Source organism: Neovison vison, chromosome 8, assembly GCF_020171115.1.
Source record: "Neovison vison isolate M4711 chromosome 8, ASM_NN_V1, whole genome shotgun sequence".
Lineage (NCBI taxonomy): Eukaryota > Metazoa > Chordata > Mammalia > Carnivora > Mustelidae > Neogale > Neogale vison.
The window spans coordinates 49,479,631-49,490,115 of NC_058098.1; the positions used below are offsets into that span (position 1 = coordinate 49,479,631).

General features: G+C 37.9%; 1 non-coding gene across 1 annotated transcript; it reads left to right on the top strand.

Moving 5' to 3' along the window:
- The first annotated feature begins 6,953 nt into the window (after window positions 1-6,953).
- Window positions 6,954-7,057, top strand: LOC122916651. The gene has a single exon (XR_006386274.1). It is a non-coding gene; the product is annotated as a U6 spliceosomal RNA (small nuclear RNA).
- Window positions 7,058-10,485: the final 3,428 nt, after the last annotated feature.

Consider the following 10,485-nt stretch of genomic DNA (forward strand, 5'->3'; position numbering starts at 1 on the left):
TAAGTACATGAGATACTCTGCAACCACACCTCATAATGGGACAAGTGTGGGGATATGTGTTCAAGGTTGTAATAAAGGCATGTAAAGACCACAGTTCCTGGGGCCTTCATGGGTGTTCCAACATCTCTCAGTACCAGGAATTACCAAAGATTGAACTCTGAACATTGCTTAGTTCTGGGCATGAGGGAGGGAGGAGCTCTGAAAGGTCCTGATTTTGATTAGATCCTCTTGAACAGTAACTATCTTTCTGCTTTCCTGCAGGAAATTAACTGGTATTTTCAGTATGTGTGATCCCCTCTGTCCATGTTGACAAAAGCTTGCTGGGTAGACCCTCATCACCAGAAGCTAAAGTCATAATATACAGACAGATATGGAAAGAACAGTGATAGTAAGCATAATACAGAAAAATTAGATTTCATTCTGTTAGGCATCTTACCTCAGTTAGCTAACTTAGTCTTGAAACACAGTTATTATTATGTCCCACATTTTAATGATGATAAAGAAGAGATACAGAAGGGTTAAGTAGCATACTCACATTCCCACAGATTAAAAGTCAATCACAAAAGTGATTTATCTCCTTTCACCAAAGCAGGTCAATCATTATGAGGTACTCTCTTTAACAAACTCTGCACTTGGCCTCCATTTGACTGAAAGATAGAGAAATTAATGGTCAAAAGCAGAAAATACAGAAGTCACTGTGTCAGTGAAAACCAAGACCAGTTGCTGTCAGAAGCCGCATGTTCTACTTAGAAGGAAGGTCCCAGGGAAAATCCTCTTCAGGTACCAGCCACGTCCCATACTCTTACTACCTTCAGTGACAGTTGTGTGACTGAAATGATGCATGCATAGCAGGAGGGATTCAATGAGGAGGAGGATGCATGATTGCAGGGCTGAAGTCTCTCCCCGGACCAAGGAATGAGAAGTAACTTCAGAAATGATTACAGTTTCTTCCTGCAGGTACTCAGCTTCATGGGGACAGTCTTCTGGATGAGTGGCTCACACACCCCTACCTGCCTCTGAGAGATGAGCAGCTCTAGGGATAGGAATGGGACAGGCAGACATGGTGGGAAATGCAATTTAGTCCAGGGCACAAAAGGTTTGATATGACTGAACTGCAGAGTGAACTGAGAGGGATAAAACTCCATGTCTGGCAGAGGGTAGACCACAAGAAGCCTTCTCTACCAGCAATACTCAGTGTGGCCCACAGACCTGTAATAACAGTCTCATGGAGGGGACTGTTAAAAGTGCAAGTTAAGCTGAGTGAAATAAGTCAAGCAGAGACAGTCAAGTATCATATGGTCTCACTTACTTGTGGAGCATAAGGAATAACATGGAGGATACTGGGAGAAGAAGAGAAGTGAGTTGGGGGAAATCAGAGGGGGAGACAAACCATGAAAGACTGTAGTCTCTGAGAAACAAACTGAGGGCTTTGGAGGGGAGGGAGTAGGGGGTTGGGAGAGACTGGTGGTGGGTATTATGGAGGGCACATATTACATGGAGCACTGGGTGTGGTGCATAAACAATGAATTTTGGAACACTAAAAAAAATTAAATTAAATTAATTAAATGGGGGGAAAACAAAAGGCAAGTTCTTGGGGCCCACCTCCACCCTCCTGAATCAGAATCTGAAGCTCTACAACCTGTCTTTTGGCAGTTTCTCCAGGGAACACTTCCATATGCAAAAGTTTGGTTAAAACATACAAACAAAAACAAACAAAAAACAAAACTGTTGTTTCATTTCCAAGTTTCGGTTCTTTCTGAATGAAACATTACAACTGTGAGTTTGTCTACATTACTAAGACTGACTCTGTAAGTTGGCAAATCCATTACATAGGTCTACTCATGTTACCCTTGAATGGCATACGTAGAGAACAGACCAAATGCAGGACAGCAAAGATTTCAGAAACTACCAATATTGAGACCATAACCCATAGAAGGAGAGACAGAAAATCAGAAAACCCCAATACTAGGAATCTTTAAAACATGCATTTAAATAATGCATGGTTCAAAGACAAAATTACAAGAATATTAGAAAATACTTTGAATTGAATGAAATTAAAAATACAATATTATAAAAAACTGGGATATGCTGAAGCACCACACGGATGGAACTTTATTACATTAATGTTTACATTAAAAAGAAAAGAAAAGTTTCTAATCAATGACCTAAGCTTGCACCTTAAGAGAATAAGGGGGAAAAAAAAAGAAAAGAAAAAAGCAAATTAAAATCAAAGCAAACAGGGATGCCTGGGTGGCTAAGTCAGTTAAGAGTCTGCCTTCAGCTCAGGTCATGATCCCAGGGTCCTGGGATTGAGCCTCAAGTCAACCTCCCTGCTCAGTGGAGAGCCTGCATCTCCCTCTCCTTCTGCCCCTTCCCCCTGCTGATGTTCTCTTTCTCACTTGGTCTCACTCTTTCTATCTCATACAAATAAATAAAATCTTAAAAACAAAACAAAACAAAAACCCTCAAAGCCAACAGAGGGAGGGAAAAATAACAATAAAAGTAGAAATCATTAAAATTTAAAACAAGAAAATAACACTGAAAACAGATTCTTCGAGAAGACTTTTAAAAAATATTTACATATTTTAGAGATATAATGCAAGCAACAGAGTAGGGACAGAGGGAGTGGGAATCTCAAGCAGTCTCCACACTGAATGCAGAATGCAACATGGGGCCAGATCTAAAAACCCTGAATTCATGACCTGTACCAAAACCGAGAATCAGAAGCTTAATTGACTGAGCCACCATGTGCCCTTCAAGAAGACTTTTTTTTGTTTTGTTTTGTTTTAATTTCTTTTCAGCATAACAGTATTCATTGTTTTTATACCACACCCAGTGCTCCATGCAATCTGTGCCCTCTCTAATACCCACCACCTAGTTCCCCCAACCTTCCACCCCCCGCCCTTTTGAAACCCTCAGATTGTTTTTCAGAGTCCATGGTCTCTCATGTTCACCTCCCCTTCCAATTTCCCTCAACTCCCTTCTCCTCTCCATCTCCCCTTGTCCTCCATGCTATTTGTTATACTCCACAAATAAGTAAAACCATAGGATAATTGACTCTCTCTGCTTTACTTATTTCACTCAGCGTAATCTCTTCCAGTCCCATCCATGTTGCTATAAAAGTTGGGTATTCATCCTTTCTGATGAAGGCATAATAATCCATAGTGTATATGGACCACATCTTCCTTATCCATTCGTCCGCTGAAGGGCATCTTGGTTCTTTCCACAGTTTGGCGACCATGGCCATTGCTGCTATAAACATTGGGGTACAGATAGCCCTTCTTTTCACTCCATCTGTATCTTTGGGGTAAATACCCACTAGTGCAATTGCAGGGTCATAGGAAAGCTCTATTTTTAATTTCTTGAGGAATTTCCACACTGTTCTCCAAAGTGGCTGCACCAACTTGCATTCCCACCAACAGTGTAAGAGGGTTCCCGTTTCTCCACATCCTCTCCAACACACGTTGTTTCCTGACTTGCTAATTTTGGCCATTCTAACTGGTGGAAGGTGGTATCTCAATGTGGTTTTAATTTGAATCTCCCTGAGACGCCTGGGTGGCTCAGTTGGTTAAGCAGCTGCCTTCAGCTCAGGTCATGATCCCAGCGTCCTGGGATCAAGTCCCACATCGGGCTCCTTGCTTGACAGGGAGCCTGTTTCTCTCTCTGCCTCTACTGCCACTCTGCCTGCCTATGCTTGCTCTTGCTCTCTCTCGCTCTCTCTCTGGCAAATAAATAAATAAAATCTTAATTTGAATCTCCCTGATGGCCAGTGATGATGAACATTTTTTCATGTGTCTGATAGCCATTTGGATATCTTCATTGGAGAAGTGTCTGTTCATATCTTCTGCCCATTTTTTGATATGATTGTCTGTTTTGTGTGTGTTGAGTTTGAGGAATTCTTTATAGATCGTGGATATCAACCTTTTGTCTGTACTGTCATTTGCAAATATCTTCTCCCATTCCGTGGGTTGCCTCTTTGTTTTCTTGACTGTTTCTTTGCTGTGCAGAAACTTTTGATCTTGATGAAGTCCCAAAAGTTCATCTTCACTTTTGTTTCCTTTGCCTTTGGAGACATATCTTGAAAGAAGTTGCTGTGGCTGATATCGAAGAGGTTACTGCCTATGTTCTCCTCTAGGATTCTGATGGATTCCTATCTCACGTTGAAGTCTTTTATCCATTTTGAGTTTATCTTTGTGTACAGTGTAAGAGAATGGTCGAGTTTCATTCTTCTACATATAGCTCCAGTTTTCCCAGCACCATTTATTGAAGAGACTGTCTTTTTTCCACTGTATATTTTTTCCTGTTTTGTCAAAAATTAATTGACCATAGAGTTGAGGGTCCATATCTGGGCTCTCTACTCTGTTTCACTGGTCTATGTGTCTGTTTTTATGCCAGCAGCATACTGTCTTGGTGATCACAGCTTTGTAGTAAAGTTTGAAATCGGGTAATGTGATGTCCCCAGTTTTATTTTTGTTTTTCAACATTTCCCAAGCGATCCAGGGTCTCTAATGATTCCACACAAATTTTAGGATTATTTGCTCCAGCACCAAAAAGACTTTTAAAATCGATCAGATTCTAGTCACTCTGACTAGGAAATTTATATAAATTATCAACATCTGGACAGAAATATGTTCTAGAGACATTAAAATGTTAATAAGGGAATATTATTCATCATATAGTAAAAGTGAAAATATAAATAATATAGGCACATTCTTTAAGAAACACAAATTACCAAAGGTCACTTGGGAAGAAATATATGATTTGAATACTTTGTCTCTGTTAAAAAAATTAAATGCTTTCTTAAAACTCTTCTAACAAGAAAAATTCCAGGCCCAGGATGGCTTTACTGGAAAATTCTGTCAAATAGTTAAGGAAGAAATTATAATAATTTGACATAAAATTGTTCTAAAAAACAGAGGAGAAGGAAATACTTACCTAATCATTCTATCATTACCCTGAAGTCAAAACCAGATATTACCATACCTATCACAACAGGAGACACAAAAATCCTCAAAAATAATTCTTCATATCATCATCATCATCATTAATATCATAGCAACAAATCAAATTCAGTAACACAGAATACAAATCATGAATTATGACCAAATGCCATTCGCCTTCAGAATTCAAAATCGGGTCAATATTTGAATATCAATCTATAGCAATTATTATATCAAGAGATTAAAGCAAATAAACCCTATGATCATTTCAATAGATGCAAGAAATGTAAAGTTTCACACCCATTTATGATTATAAACTCTCAGTGAACTAAAAATAGAAGTGAACTTAGTTAATCCAATAAAGAATATCTTTAAAAAATTAAAATCTATAAGAAACATTATAATTAATAATAAAAGAAGGAATGAATGTTTCCCCTTAAAATTATGTTCTCACCATCCCTATTCAACAACACATTAGAAGTCTTAAGGAATACAATAAGAGAAGGAAAACAAAAAGAAAAAAGGTCGACAGACTGGAAGGAAGAAATATTTATGTCAACAATCGCAAGGAATCTAAAAATAGTCCACTGGAACTAATGGGTAAATTTAATAAGGAGATAAGATACAATGTAAATAATCAAAAATAAATTCTATTTCTTTGTATTGCTAATGAACAATTGACAAATTTTAATTTAAAAATCAATACTCTTCATAATAGAACTAAAAACAAGCATGAAATATTTATGTATAAATTCATCCAAATATGTACAGTGCTTGTGTACTGAAAACTACAAATCACTTCATAAATAGGAAGTGTCAGTGTTGTTAAGTGCTCAAATTCTTTGCCAGTTGATCTATAGATTCAATGCAATCCCAAAGAAAATCCCTGAAGGAGATAAATATATATATATACACACATACATACATACATACACACACACACACACATATATACACACACACATAACATAGGTATATATGTGTATATATATATTCATATTCTTAATATTGACAAACTGATTGTAAAAGTTACATTGAGGATAAAAAGAACTAGAGTTGCTCAAAGAATTTTGGGCAGGAAGAACAAAGTGGAGGACTCATGCTATCTGATTTCAAGACTTACTATAAAGCTACAGTAGGTTTTGATGAAGAATAGACACAAAGACAAAAGGAACAGAATAGAGTGTGCAGAAGTAGATTTACACCATGTATGTATGGACCATTGATCTTTGATAAATTACAAAGACAATTCAGAGGGGAAAGGCAGTCTTTTCAACAAAAGGTGTTCTAACAGTTGTAATTCAAGTGCAAAATAAATAAACCTTGACCCACACTTGGCACTATATTCAAAAACTAACTCAGGTACCTGGGTGGCTCAGTGGGTTAAGCCTCTGCCTTTGGCTCAGGTCATGACATCAGGGTCCTGGGATTGAGGCCCACGTCCGGCTCTCTGCTCGGCAGGGAGCCTGCTTCCCCACTCTCTGTCTGCCTGTCTCTATGCCTACTTGTGATCTCTCTCTGTCAAATAAATGAATAAAATCTTAAAAAAAAAAAAAAACCTAACTCAAAATAAATTGTGTAAAAGCTAAAATGAGAAAATGTATAGAAGAAAACATACAGAACTTCTAACTGTATATTTGGTAGAATTTCTTAGATTATGATCCCAAAAATCCAATACATAAAAGGGAAAACTTTGATAATAACATCTTATCAGTTAAAAAAAACTTCTGCTCTATATAGACACTGTTAAGAAAAGGAAGGAAGCCAGGGACTTCTCAGTGGTCCTGTTGGTTAAGTGTCTTCCTTTGGCTCAGGTCATGCCACTCTCCCTGCTTGTGCTCTCAATCTCTCTCTCACTATAATAAATAAATAAAATCTTTTTTAAAATAAGAAAGAAAATGAAGGAAGCCAAAGCTGAGAGAAAATATTTACAAAACATATATTTTAGAAGGGATTTGTTGTTCTTTCAGAATATTTTAAAAAACTCTCAAAATTCCAAATAAAGAAAAACGAGCTTGCTTCAGTAACATGTGCACTAACAACTAGAAAGATACAGAGAAGAGTAAAATGGCCCCTGCGTGGATGACTCACAAATTCATGAAATGTTCCATTTTTTTACTGGATGAAAGTGGCAAAAGGTGTAAGTTTCCAGTGATTAGATAAATAAGTATTGAGAATGCAATGTACGACATGAAGACTGTACTTAAGACTGTTGTTGGTGCATTTGAAAGTTACTAAGAAAGTGGATCCTGAAGTTCTAATCACAAGGATAAAACTTTTTTTTTTCCTTTTTCTTTTTTCTTTTTTTTTCCTTTTTCTTAAAATCTTTGTGTAATCTTAACAGAACCCACATGAATTTGCTCCTTGGACAGTCAAAAACTGAACCAGGTGAGTTGTCCCCGGAAGAAAATTTTATTTGCTGTGAATGAGATCACAGGGAATGACTTCCAAAGCCCTGACTCTTCTAGAGGGTGAATGGGTGGGTTCTTTTTTATTAGGGTTAGGATGAATGTCTTCTTATTGTATGCAGAGGTGGGCACAAGGTCCTGCGTGTGCCTTAAGGAAATAGCCTACACACATACTGTATGTTATGTAAATGAGGCTTGTGTTCCTCCTTGGGTGGAGATTTCAGTATTATAATAAGGTAAACATAACTGTAGGTCATTCCAAGCTTCACGCTGAGGTCCATCTGCATAGACATGAGTTGAGGGGTGGGGGTAAACTCAAAGAATCTGGGTTATCTGGACCAGCAGGTGGTCTTATCAGTCACCATCATCTTTGGGGAGGACTGGTTTCTGGTTTCATTAGCCTGAATTAACAGAAAAGCCTGAAAGAAGAGCTTAGAGAAATATAAGAGATTAGTGAGCACAAGCAGGCAGGCAGTAAAGGCCAGGTCTTGGGGTCTAGCTGGTGACAAGATGATCAATGTAACTAAACTTAATTTGGTCATCATTTCACAATATATGCAGGTCAAGTCATTGCACATACAAATTAAACTTACATAATTCTGTACATCAAGTATATCTCAATAAAACTGGAGGAAAAGAAAAGAAATGAAAAGAAAAGTTCAACTAGAAAATGGCAAAATATGATCCCCTGGGTGGCTCAGTCCAAGCATCTGCCTTCGGCTCAGGTCATGATATTGGAGTCTTAGGATCGAGTCCCACATTGGGCTCCTTGCTCAGCCAGAGTCGGCTTCTCTCTCTGCCTCTGCCTCTGTTCATGCTCTCTCTCTCTCTAATAAATAAATAAAATCTTCTTTAAAATGGAAAGATATTTATATAGACACCTCATCAAAGAAGATTTTAATTTAGTTAAAAAAATATGTACAAAAAGAAGGCCAACATCATTAATAATTAGTAAATGCCAATTAAAAGTACAGTGAACTCTACACACTTGTTAGAATGGCTAAAAAGTGAAACAAAATTAAAAAACAAAACAGAGCAACTGGAAGCTTCATACATTATTTTTGTGAATTCAAAAATGATGTCACTACTTTGGAAAACAATTTGATGATTTCTTATAAAGTTCAACATACACTCACCATACAATGTATCAACCCTGCTCTTGGAGATTTTTCCAAGAGAAATAAAAGCATATGCTCACACAACACTTGTGCATAAATATTTAGAGCTGCTTTATTCATAGTTGTCAAAAAAAAAATACTGGGAATAACCTGCATGTATTTCAGTCAGTGAATGGATAAGCAAATCCATTTACTTGCTTTTCATGAAATACTACTAAAAAATATGAAGGAAAACTACTGTTACACACCTATAGGAAAGACTCTCAAATGCATTTTTCTCAGTGAAAAAAGTTAGACTCAAAATGTTATACTTATAATTCCATTTATATGATGTTCAATATTATATGTATTACACACCAAAACTATATACAGGTAAGTAAATAGGTCAGAGCTGCAAAGAGCTAGGGTTTGGGGATGTGATACCTATAAAGTGTCTCACGGAATGTTGGAAAGTGATAAAATGGTTCTGTATCTTTTTAAGGATTTTTATTTATTTATTTGACAGAGACCACAAGTAGGCAGAGAGGCAGACAGAGAGAGGGGAAGGGAAGTAGGCTCCCTGCTGACCAGAAATCCTGATGTGGAGCTCGATTCCGGGACCCTGGGATCATGACCTGAGCCGAAGGCAGAGGCTTTAACCCACTGAGCCACCCAGGCACCCCATGGTTCTGTATTTTTATTGTGGTGGAGGATGTATGACATCATTTATTTATCAAAACTCATAGAACTATATATATAACATAACAGATTTTACTATAGTTAAAATATACTACAATTTTAAAAATTAAGAGGAATAAAAAGTAATTATTTTTTAAGATTTTATTTATTTGACAGACAGAGATCACAAGTAGTCAGAGAGGCAGTCGGGGGGTGGGGGAGAAGCAGGCTCCCTGCTGAAAAGAGCCCAATGCGGGGCTTGATCCCAGGACCCTGAGACCATGACCTGAGCAGAAGGCAGAGGCTTAACCCACTGAGCCACCCAGATGCCCCAATAAAAAGTAATTTAAATGATAAAGTAATTCAATAAATAAAAAAGACAAGTGTGACAAAAATTGTGAAGGTGATACTTAGTGCCAGAAATAAGAGACTTCACCAAGGCACCAAGGTCCTACCGAAGAATCATCTGTAACTTATTCAAATTCCAATGTCTTGGCCTCCCTTTCAAAGATTCCGATTAAGTAAGGTTCTATTGTAGCTGAAATCTGAATTTCTAAATATTTCTTCTGAGGCTTCCGATGAACAATAGATTTGGGGAACGCTAGGATACTGCTTCAACATCTCCCAAATTGTGATCTGGAGAACATGCCCTTTAGATCAGCAATTCTTAGACTACAGTGCATAAAATATTGCTGAAAATGCAGATTCCCTGACTTTTGGCTCAGAGTTTATGACTCAGTAATATCAAGAAGCACACATTTGTAACAAGAATACTCAATGAAATCTGTTGTAAATGGTCCTCAAATCAAACTGAGTGGTTGGGATGGACTTGGTACAATGGGCTCTGAGTGTGAGACAAGATGGAGGAGGTTCGCAGTAATCAGAAGACCCATGAGGACATTACATTCTTTCCCCAGGGCTCTGCCATAAAAGCATGTTGGATCTGTGTGAGTCTAACATGGTTTCTTCACACCAAGGCAGGTCTAGCCTTCTAGACTGAACACATAGAGCCAAGCTCTCCAGAAAAATTAACTGCTCCGAACCCCATAATCTGTGGGAGCCAGCCATCTGTTTATTGAGGGTACATGAAATAAACATTATGAAAATACAGAAATATTCAAAAGAAATGTTCAATTCATGTATCAGAATAGCCTGGGTGGCTCAGTGGGTTAAGCCGCTGCCTTCGGCTCAGGTCATGATCTCGGGGTCCTGGGATCGAGTTCCGCATCGGGCTGTCTGCTCGGTGGGGAGCCTGCTTCCTCCTCTCTCTCTGCCTGCCTCTCTGCCTACTTGTAATCTCTCTCTGTCAAATAAATAAATAAAATCTTTAAAAAAAATTATTTGGGGGACACCATAACAAAG